At 32.6% G+C, this 12688-nt stretch overlaps 1 protein-coding gene across 7 annotated transcripts in view; it reads right to left on the reverse strand.

Moving 5' to 3' along the window:
- The window catches only part of LOC145256536 (uncharacterized), a 106175-nt gene that overhangs the window by 36303 nt on the left and 57184 nt on the right, over window positions 1-12688 (reverse strand). The gene's annotated exons all lie outside the window — the stretch shown is intronic.

Below are 12688 nucleotides of genomic sequence, written 5' to 3' on the forward strand. Positions count from 1 at the left end.
GTGTTTTTTTCTTTTAATTTAAAAATTAAAATTACTAACAAGAATAATATGAACTGTTTAATGTATTACAGTTATTAATTTTAAAAAGAAAAAATATATACAGTATATCTCCTATAATTTAAACATCCGTTTCGGTCAAATTAGAGGATGCTGTTCAAGTTTCGTGATAAAAAATATGCTGCAGTTAACTTTAATTTTCTAAGAATTAAGAAATAGTAAATGAAATTCATTGCTATATGATACTTCATGTATATATCAAGTTGAGTTTACGATATACTTCAAGAATTGTTAAATATTATTACCAGGAACAAAAACATTGAAAATAAATTAAATCTACTCTTACTTCTTAGGTATTTATTACCTAAGTTATCATCTACAGAAATCATACATTTATGTAAAATTCAGTTTTTTTTTAATTTTTTCATTGGATGAGTCTCATTGCAGTTTCTATTTTCATCGATTGAGCTCTCGGGTGCTGCCATTGTATTCCGTAAGCTATCATGAAAATCTACAATTTCTTGGTGCTGTAGTTTCTTTATGATTATATCTCCTTGGAGTGACATTGCTTGCAAAACATAGTTGTAACTAAAGTAAGGACATTTTTTCTAAAAACTTTATAACCGTCTCCATAGACTTTTCTGCATCATCCCATGATATTGTTTCATCAGTGTACTTGGTCATTTACATTAGGGTCAAGAGAATTGGAGCTGTCGCTATTTTCATCACCATTACTGCTTTCAGGATATTGATCAGTAGTTTCCTAATCTTGTTACACCCACATTTCAACATCATTTTCATTAAGTGATTTAAGAAAAGCGTGATTGGTCGGTAACCGTTTGGTTTCAAGAATTTTTTCTAGACCAGATGTATTCTCTGGTGTTAGAGTTGCAAGCCATTGTGATGAGTTGTTTTACACTATTTTAAATATAGTAATCTGAAAAAAAATTACAGTTAGTGTAAATTTATTATCAATGGATAATCTACATTAATTACATAGTAGCAATATTAACATTTCTGCGTAATATCTGACTAAACAATGTAAACAGTTTGATTGCAACTCTGCATCAAATATGCTAATACAATATCAATGATGAGACAGTTCAACTTTAGAGAAAGTGCAGGTTTAGAAGAAGTCCAAATGAGAGGAAGCCAAACATTAGAGGAAGTTCAAATTAAAGAAGTGTTACTGTATTTATAAAAATTATAATAATTTAAATATAAATCGAATAATCATCAAAAATGAATTCATTCCTAAACAGGAATTTAAGACAATACTTTAGAGAAAAGCTTTGCAAATAAATACAACTGTACTAATATCAAAAATTACATATTTCTTATACCATCGCGTTTAATTTAAAAATTAACATATATTGGATGAATTCACAAAGCAATAAGAGAAACTTGAATTTTTAGCTTGTTTTAAATAGACAAAATTCATTGCAAAATTCGTAGGTTAATATGGTAAAATATGTGCTAATTTCTGAATTAATTATTAAAACATAACATTCGATTGAACCGTACGCTCATATGAACTTATTAAAATTGAAACTTCAATATACACTATGATATATCTACAAAATGTATAACGAGTGTTTTCAATTTGGAGCAATTTTTGACACCTTGAAACTATTTTAACCGGCTAAAAAAAACGGCCCATAATAATCAAATCATTTGAGGCTCATGGTGTCGCGATGCGACATTTAGTTATGGAGGAGACCGAGTTTGAAAATATGGATACAGACAGACTAACAGAAAATAAAAACAAACAGACAGCCATATAGCATTTTATATATTAGATTTTCCAAAAATCTAAATTTAGCGGTTTTTAATATTTTGTATCATCGTTTGAATATGCATTTAATACGAGTTGGGTTTCAAATATAAAGTTGTGTTTAAAATTACATTTTTGTAAAGAATCTTTAAATAAATGGTATATTTAAAAATGCATTAGTAGATAAATTTGTAACTATAGGTAAATTTGAAATCATGACTGTTAGCTTTTCATGGAAGTATATGCTCAGATTTAAATTATATTATTCAAATAAGTCTGAGATCTCATCGCCAGAGTTGTGACATTGCAAGTTAGGCAACAATAATATAAAAGTGTGGTATATTTACAATAAAGCAATCACTATATAAAAAATTGACGTTGTGATGGAAGAAAAAACTACACCTTTTCTTTATTGTTAGTTTGAAGATTTGGTCGAAACTCAACCGACTAACGAGTTCATTCCTAGCAATCGTTTGATTTATAAAATGAATGTCGACAAATAGTGATGTATAAAATTATATTATATTATAATAATGTAACTTTGAAATTATATTATAAGATAATTAGATAATTTTATTTAACGGTGAAATAAGAAAAGTAAGAGTGACGGGAAGCACTGAGATTTACGGAGGTTGATTTTTTTCATTTCGATCAGGAATTTGTTTGTCGATCTCACTCCAGCTTTGCCAATATACATTTAGGACGCACACGCATTTACCTTTAAGCATATATTCTGGAATATCGTGTTCGCTGTGAATACAGTTACATTTCGAAAGCAATTGTTTAGCGACAGTTGTTTACGTGACATTTGGAGCTGACCTTTGCCATAAAACTTACAAAATCCAGATATTTTATTTTCTAAAAGTAATTTCTGTGTCAGTCAACCGCAATTTGTTCCGTCCAGCAATGTGCATGCCTGTATGCATTTCATGTTCAGTGCAATTTCAACAAATTTATAGTTTCAGTAAAATGCTGATTTGGCGTAAAATGTATATTAAGTTGATAAAATTATACCTCAGTTTATTTTATTATTTTAAGTTTTTTACTGACTTACCACCCGAAACAATTTATTAATTTTAAAGGGGTTTCTTTTTGGAACTAGATGTTAAGGATACACTGTACGTAGTTGGGCAGCAAGATGCCTCTTCACATTACATTTGAACTTCTGCATTTCAGTACAGTCAGGGAAGCAGGGGCCTAGGAGGGAATTCTCGCAGTTTGTTGGAATAAGCTGTTCGAGTAGGCCTCCTTTCGGCAACTACATATTTCTACTGTTTAGAGGTTGGATTTTGCTGCTTGTCGGGTTTGTCGGGGGTATTTACTTCGGAGATGTACTAGCGCTTTGAGTTCATTCGTGCACTTACCAGTACATACTTGTAAAGCTGATGGGACGAAAATACTCCATGTATCGGCTAATACTGTAAAGATGCAGGATGCTCTCAAATGTGATAAACATTTTCTTACGGTAGAGGGAGCCACTTTCTTTGCACCAACCTTGGCAATTACCTAAATTGGTTCCAATTAATGTTGTTTTTGAATATTACGCCTATGAAGTTAAGGAAAGTACTTCCAGGTAGTGTATCATTTAGCTATGGTAATCAGTGTTTGAGAAGGTTTCTTGTAATTATAAAAAGAAGCTAAACATTATACAACTACAGACCAGAGGTGTTCCACTAGTCTTTAACCATTTTCAAACCAATATGTATTAATTGTTTACCCAACGAGTCTTTCATAGAGCGTAGTGTAATCATATAGTATACTTCTCTCAGATACAATTATATATTTGAGGTCATTTATGAATATCAGGAATATTCATGATCCATGTGTTGACTCCGGTGCATACCCGATTATAAATAATGTAGTTCAGATATACGACCAGTAATAGCATATGATTTTATTTAGATGAGAAGACTATCGTGAAACCCCTGTAAAAGACCTCTGATATTTCTAGAGCGACGAACGAAGTCTTACCTGCTTTATCCACTGTTTTTAGATATCTTCAGTAGAACTGACTTTCCTGAATTTATAGTAGAACTAGAGCTTGATTAGTAAAGTACTGAAAAATAGGAAGATATTTTAGTGTCAATTCTGCCACCAGTATTTTTGGAAAACTTGACAAACAGAATTCGATTTATTTGTTGAAGAGTTTGGGAATAACCGGAGAAACTATAGCGGAATAACTTTATAATGTAGAAATCATCAGATCGGGCTTACACTTTTTTTATATATCTTATTTTAATAATATAGGACAATATATCAAAACAATATGCTTTCGGAATGTCTAATTTTTAATAATAAAGTTGGGGTGATATCGTACAACATGGTTTCGATATGTTTAGTTTGTAATAATATAACAAAGTTTTTATCGGAACCCCGTGGTTTCGATATATCCAGTTTATCATATTATAGAAGATATATTTTTGGAGCATCATGCGTTCGATATGTGTATTTTTTAATTATATAGAGGGGTAATATAGGGACCACCTGCTTTCGATATATCTGGTTAATAATATAGTAGGGATAATATTGGGGCCAGATACTTTCGACATTGTTATGGTTAATAATAGCGGGGACAATATTTGGATCACCTGCTTTCGGTTTGTCTAATTTTTAATAATATTTGGATCACGTCATAGTAGGACCGCAACATTTCGATACGTCTAGTGTTTATTAATATAGCAGAGATAATATTGGAACGACCTGCGTTCGATATATGGAGTTATGAATAATATAGTCGGGAATATATATGTCTATGGTTTGATTTTACTGTAGAAATTTTATTTTTTCTTTATTTACCTCCCCTTCCTTTCCCCCCTCTCTCGGTGAATCTGGTGCTACTACTTCTGGCTATGTCTCGGGATATTTGATAAAAGGAAGAAGAAAAAAACACAACAGACTGGCAGAAGAAAAGGAAAACGCCAGAGCGGTGTTGCGACCTTGGAATTACGACAGAGTGGTTTTGCGGCCTCTGCTTTACACCAGAGCGGTGTTGTGACCTTCGAACTAAAGCACCAGAGTTGTTTTGCTAACTTTGACCTGCCAAAAGAAAAGAAAGCAAGTAAAAAGTATATTTCTTATAAGTGTACTTTATGAACCGCGAGAGGACTGATTTGGCAGCCCAGCCGAACTATACATTTCCTTCTTTCCCCATTCTTCTTTCTGATAAAATTTATACCGGTTTACCTTGGCCTTTTTTTATGAGATTAAATTTCTTTAGAACACTTAGTCTCGTGCAACGGGATAAAATTCGTTGAACTTGACGATAAAATTCCCGTTACTCTGCCAAATCAAGTGAATGATACATGTCTTATTTACTAGTAGTATTCCTACCCTGAATGGTTTTTTACACCGGTCTTACTAAGATTTATGTAAAGCAATTTTTTTTCTTTTTGAACCCAAAGTTTAGTTTCTCTAAATATTTCTCTATACGTAATTATTGTTAATTATTTCATCCAAATTCTATAAAAAGCATGTTCACCTGACTGTGGCTGTTTTATCCCTCTATTTTGGTTCTACATTCTGCCTTATTGAGTCGCCATCTTGTCTTGTTCAGTTTCGGGTTATGGCGAACTTTTAAGACGTTTGTCTTTAAAAAAGAGGTCCGTGTTTCTGATCTTTCCTGAACAGCTCGCTATTCCATCGTTTTTTCACTGTTCTTCTTAGATTTAGTTAGTTAACATGGCAACTGTTTCTGTGGACTTCTTGTTATTTATATTTGAGTCTCTATGAGATTCAAAGGAAATTGATGAATCCAGATATGTATTGTATAAGACCCAAGTAAATGAGCAATTGGCATCGGTGGAACTTCTTGAAGAGAAGTTGGCCAATGCCTACCTGGAAGAAAATATCGATGATGAAATAGTGGAAGCTTTCAACAAAGAGAGCTCAATATTCAAATTACAGACTCTAGAGAAATTGGGAGGATTTCTCTTATTAAGTTAAATGGTGACTCCTGACTTAAGTCTTTAAAACAGGACAAAAGTATTAATTTGACCCCGAAAATTTAATGTACTAAATTCCACGATAAGGACTTGGAATCTAACAAATTAGCCTTCTTGAACTTTCATAGGGACTTCTTGAACTGTGTTTCTAATTAGGATAACAACGCGTTGAAGCTGGTAGTATTTAAAAAAACACTTATCAGGTTACGCGTTCCAACTGATAAAGCATCTTTCTGTATCGGATGAGAATTATTCTGTAGCTATAGATCTACTATGTAAAGAATTTCTAGATGAAAACTGTATAGTAGAGTCTATCTTCTCTTCCTGGTTAGACGTGGACTGTTTATACGGCAGTTTTGCAATGAAAAAATACTTGAATGATGTGAAAACTCAAGTACATAAGTTGAAAAATTCTTTTAAAATAGATTTCCTAAAATATGGTTCCCCAGGGAATCGCTTGTTGAGCTTTATAATATTTAACAAGCTTCCTGCCTCGTTTCAATCAGTTAATTCATAAATTGGATAATAATTATCCCTCCCTTGTACAAATTTTGGACAACAGTACCGATATCCTTAGAACGTTGGAGTTTTGCAGTAACGACTCTAGAAATCGTAAAGTAGTGAATTATGGAAGAAAATCTTTTCCCAAAATTAATCTTCCCTTTCAAAATAGGAAGCCCTCCACCTTGGAAAATTTTCACGTTATGCGTCTAAAATTAAATATGGTTGTTTTTGTCGATCTAATAATCACAGGATTTATATGTACAAATCATATCCGACCTATGCCGAAAAGATAAAAAGATGTAGAGAATTGAAATTTGCTCTAGATGTACTAGTAATCTACATATGGATAATGTCTGTCCTCGAAAAGAGAAGAAATCTGAGTTGTGCTGATCATGTAATGGGCCTGGCCATGTTAGTGTTATGTGTCCTGGATTGATTAAACCAATCGTCTCTTCTAACGCTAGCTGGTCGACTAGCGGTTATTCTTTGTTACCTGTAGTTAACATTTCAGCAAATTTGTATGGCAAAAAAGTTACATTTAATTGCCTGTTAGATACGGGTAGTGAAAAGTCTTTACTTGTGTAGAGAATTGCTACATGTTTTTTAATGAGTTACTCCCATTGAAGAATCGTAAATTCAATGTTAAGACATCTCTAGATAATGAGACAAATTTTAAGGAGATAGTTCTAAGCGTCAATTTTCCGGATAAATCAAGATACGTGCTTTTTTTGATAGGAGAGCATCTGGATCTGTCCTTTCAGATTGAAGGGCTCTGTAAAGTGGTCGCTGACTTAAAGGATCACAAGGTAAAGTTAGCCACAGATTTTTTCCTATGCATGGTTTGGTAGGCATTGATATCATAAAATATATGGGACTCATGCAGATAATCAAATTTAAAAACGGATTTGCGTTTCAGTTGTCTCAAGGAATAGTCTTGTTCGGGGACATTAATAACTTTAAACTCTGTCGGTCTGTGCAGGAACAGGTTGAGCTGAATTATAATCGTATTATAGGAGAATTCTCTTCTTGCGACATCACGCACGTCTACTTTGTCATGGATACGAAATCTGAATATTTCGACCCTTTGTACTGCTTTGACGAATCTGCGGTTGAAAGAAACATAGATAAAATGTTTAGCTTGGAACCTTTAGGTATAATCGACGAAGTGACTTACGATAAGGCGAAAATCGAGATATATCGTTCTTCTATCAAATAATAACTGTTATGTTAGTTTGCCTTGGAATTTGGACAAACTTAGCTTAATTCCTTCTAATTATCAGGTGTCCTTGGCTTTTTTAGATAGGGTTGTGAAAAAGTTATCAGATAGAGGATTGTACATGGATTATTGCCAAGAGTTCTTAAAACAAGAAAAAGAAAGTATAATAGAGAGGATCAATGTATCCCCAGTGGACTTTAACAAGTACACATGGATACCGCATCGTCCGGTATTTAAAAAGGAGCTACAAAACACTACGAAAATAAGAACAGGAGGGCAGCCATCGCTGGATGACAGTGCCTACTCGGGCGTAAACCTCTATACTGATATGCTGGAAATCTTGTTCAAATTTAGAACTGACCGTTTTGTCCTCCTAGATGACATGCGGAAGGAACACTTCATCAAATCTCCACACTAACGTAATGTACTTGCAATAACCCTTCCGGGCCTTGATAAGTGGTGATCACTGTGTAAAAAAAAATTTTAAAAAAAAAAATTCTGATCAAGCTGGAGAATGAATTTGATCAAAATAAATTTTTCTTTTTCCTAAAATTGAAGGATAAGCTGGTGTGTTTTAGATACAAATCGCTCATTTTCGGATTCGTGTAGAGTCCTTTTATTTTGAGTTATATCGTGAAGTATCACGTAGAAAGACATGCTTCTGGCAAGACCGTCTTAAAAGACAAGATGGCCGGTGAGCAAAAATAATTTAATCTGCTGACGTCATCACGGATAGTCCATACCGGTGACACCGGTAGTCACCGGTAGGCATTCGTAACGTCTTGAAGTCAGTGTAATATTTCTTTTTTTATTAAAATGCCTTCACGGTGCATCGTTCCAACTTGCTGAGGAAATTATCGTAAAGGACCAAAAAGTGACAGTATTTTCATTTCCGAAAGATAAAGAATTATAATGCAGTAAAAAAAAAAAAAGATTTTACACCATCTCCATTCAGCAAAGTAAGTTTTAACGTGCTCCCCCCCTGTATTTAACACGATGTAACTATAATTTAATTCAATATTATCATCCTAAATGTTCTACCATTCAAAAGAAGCTTCAAATAAATTGCTAATATTAAAAAAAATTTTTTACAGCATACAAAACTAATGAAAATGCGAGACAACATCGACTCTTTAAAACACGATTTTTTTAAGCTGTTGACACACGTTTAAAAAACCTAACAAAAATTAATTTTCCTGAAATTTTTCAATATTTAAAAATAAATTATGCTGGCTGATAAAATTTTTAAACTTTTTTTTAAAGCTAGAAAGATAAAATTTAAAAATACTTATTTTATATATATATATATATATATATATATATATATATATATATATATATATATATATATATATATATATATAAAACTAAACTAAAAAAAAAAAAAAAACGCGCGTTCACTCGTGGTCTTGAACAGTCTTGGCCTTCGGGACCAGATCAAAGTGTAGTATCTGTTCTCCAGATGCTGCATTCTATTTCTTGTTCTCTTTCGGTGGAGGAGAAATCCTTCACGACTGAGACAATTTTTATTTTTGTACCTTTTCTCCACGTTAAAAAACGACCCTGGTGTCTAACTCTGTCCCGTGGGGAGGCATAGTAAATAAGTACAATTCATTTCATTAACGTAATTGGGTTTGTATTACTCTGTACACATAGATTCGAAAAAGTTGTCAAAAACAAATATATAACAAATAAATGTTATCAAAGGCAAGATAAGTTACTTTTCTACCAAATATTTTTCGTGTTTTTATTCAATGTAACATGTTTATTCAGCTCGAAAAACATAGTGTTTACCGATGTATTCGAAAATTCAAGATGGCGTCTGATTCTCTCTTTAACACGGTAAGTTTGGGATAAGGTGTTATAAATAAAAAAAACTATACAACATACTATTAAAAACCCGCCGAATATATGTCAACCTATGTCACGGTAACATGTATTGAGCGAGTTTTTAACAGTATTTTATCCGGTTTTGTATTTATAACACCTTTTCCCAAACTTACCGTGTTAAAGAGAGAATCAGACGCCATCTGGAATTTTCGAATACATCGGTAAACACTATGTTTTTCGAGCCGAATAAACATGTTACATTGAATAAAAACACGAAAAATATATCCAGTTTGGTAGAAAAGTAACTTATCTTGCCTTTGATAACATTTATTTGTTATATATTTGTTTTTTGACAACTTTTTCGAATCTATGTGTACAGTCATACAAACCCACGTATTTTAACAAACTGAAAATATGGATATAAAAAAAATGATTTTGCATGTTATTTTTGTTATGTGGTGAAATAATCTTAAATAAGAAACATGATTTTTTCTTTGGGTTAATTTTTTTACTGTGCAATATTTCATGAATTTATTAAAAATATTGTTTTTGATTTTGAAAAAAATATTGTGGTTCATTTTGATTTAAAAATATTCATTTTGATTAAAAAATATTCATTTTGATTAAAAAATATTCATTTTGATTTAAAAAAAATATTCATTTTGCTTTAAAAAAATATTCATTTTGCTTTAAAAAAAAGTTTAATTTTAATATTTGTTTATTGTCTTAACTCATATCAAATGTTTTGCTTGTGTTCTGCTTCAAATATTCATAATCTTACATGCATAATTTTCATTTAATTATATTAAATAAACTTCAAGTTTATTTCAAATCAAATCGTGTTCCTTCACTTTTTTAAAATGTAATTTATAAGTAATTAAAGAACGCATTCTAATCTTTAAAATCTATAATACAACGAAATATTCAATTGCTTATAATATACTTAAACAAATAACTTGTGTGTTATTTTTTATTATTTTTTTATTATTAATATTAGATGAGTTTCAGTATAAATCGTGTTCTTTCTTTATTTCTTTATTTTAATCCAATTTTGAAGTTTTGTAACGCTGTCTGTAAAAATTACTGTCCATTATTGACAGTCTAAGAGTTCCACATATCTTGCTTGTTGGGACCTCGGCGATGACGTCATTTTTTCAGCTGGCCGGCCATCTTTATAACGAAGGCCACGCTTCTGGTCCCTGTAGGGATATGTTGTTAAACAACTTTTATGTTGACAACCATGTTAAGACACATCAGTCACCCTCTGAATTGCTACAACTCTATATTGAAGCTACAACCACTACGTTAAAGGGTGGGTTCGAGCTGAAAACCTGTTGTAGTAATCGCGAATTAGTATCACATCACATCAATCTAGAGAATAATAATTCCACTCATGGTATGCCTTTTGAAAAAGTTTTAGGCTACTTATATGGCCCTGGATGTGGTCAGGGTGATTAATAGTGGTGTTAAAACGGTCGTCTCTACCAAACGAGACATGTTGTCAGTAATTTCATCCCTCTTTGATCCACTGGGTCTTGTGTTACCCGTTACTATCAAGGAGAAAATTATTTTGAGTCAGCTGTGGAAATTAGGTGTCGCCTGGGACCAGCAGGTACTGGGTGATATTATGACTTCCTGGAATAAGTTTCGTGAAAATATTGTAGGTATTGAAGAGATTAGTTTTGATAGATGTAAAGTCTATACTAATTCTTCTGCTATTTTGGTGATATTCTGTGATGCTTCTAATTTAGCTTACGGTATTGTAGAATATTTATACCAACATGGTGAGGCTAAGTTGTTATATGCTAAAGACTGAGTCGCCCCAGCTGTCAAGAGGACTCTACCTGCCTTGGAACTGTTATCGGTATATTTGGGTATTAAACATGTCACATTATTGATTAAGAGGTTCGCTGTTAAGTTTAGAGAAATCCTAGTCGCCGTTGATGCACAAGTGGTACTGTCATGGCTATTTTCTCAGTCTATTTATACTAAATGTTAATTTACCAGAAATCGTTTAAAGACATAAAGGAAATGGTGAATGATTTACATGACAAAGGACATATCACATTTAGATATGTAAATACGACCGAAAATCCTGCAGATTTCGTCACAAGAGGTATTTCTGTGACTAAATTTATTAAAGAAATGGAATTCTAGTAAAAAGGCCCACTTTGGTTATATGCAAGAGTTTTGGTTTTGCCTAATTATAATTTAGAGTGTCTCGGCGAAAACTGCCAAGAATTAATCACTGCCCACACGAGTAGTGGAGAAGAACTAACGAATACTCCTATAATAAACTTGGACAAGTTCTCTTCTCTTAATATATTAATAAGAATATTGACTGTAGATGTTCGGTTCATTACCAAGTTAAGGAGAGACTATCATGGTGCCATTATCAAGTTTAAGTTATACTTGATTAGTTTAGCCCAGAGTCAATTCTTCGCTAAGGAGAGGAATTTCTTACAACAAACCAAAGTAGAAGAGATACCTCAGTTGGTATCGAAATTCAATTTGTTTTTAGATGAAAAGGGTTTAATACGGTGTCGTGGTTGAATCGATAGTTCTGACTACTTTTCTATTGATTATTATTATATTATTATTTCTTACCAAAATCTTGTAATATTACGGATTTGATAATTATGGATTGCCATATTAACTGTAAACACTTGGGTATTGCTGCAACTCTTAGTAAATTGCGTACTGCTGGATTTTGAATATCCAAAGCTAGACAGGCAATTAAAACTGTCATGGCTAGTTGTGCCTTGTGTAAAAGGTATAATTCCTTGTCTCTTAAATATCCGAAGGTAACTAATTTACCTAAACATAGAGTAAATCTTGTTAGACCTTTTCTGCACACGGGGATAGATTTACTGGTCATTTGTGGGTTGTAGAAAATAGTGAAGTTAAGAAAATGTATATCTTAATCTTCACTTGTTTTAATATCAGAGCAATCCATCTGGAATTAGTACCTGGTATGTCCACCCATTCAGCAGTGTTAGCTTTCTTAAGATTTTTTAATCAGTTTGGTGTACCCTCACACATTTACTCAAATAACGCCTTGTCCTTCGTCGCCGGTTGCGACTTGATTAAGAAAGTGTTTGTGTCTAATGAGTTTAAGGGTAGTAACGATACTTGTAGTATAAAACATCTTACTATTCCGATGTATTCAGCTTGGTTTGGAGCAGTATGGGGAAAGGTTGATTAAGACAGTTAAAAAGTGTTTGTTTAAGGTCATAGGACGTAATAAGTTGGATTATTTCCAACTATTGACGGTACTATCTGACTTAGAGAAATCCATAAACGAAAAGACCATTAACCTATCGTTGTTCTGACGATTCCAGTTTGGAAGAAATCATCCCTAGTGCATTCATTCGGCCCTTCCATGGAAATAGTGTTTTTGAATCTCGATGAAGAACCCTTTGCTAC

This window comes from Euprymna scolopes, chromosome 32, assembly GCF_053919585.1.
Source record: "Euprymna scolopes isolate OS-2025 chromosome 32, ASM5391958v1, whole genome shotgun sequence".
Lineage (NCBI taxonomy): Eukaryota > Metazoa > Mollusca > Cephalopoda > Sepiida > Sepiolidae > Euprymna > Euprymna scolopes.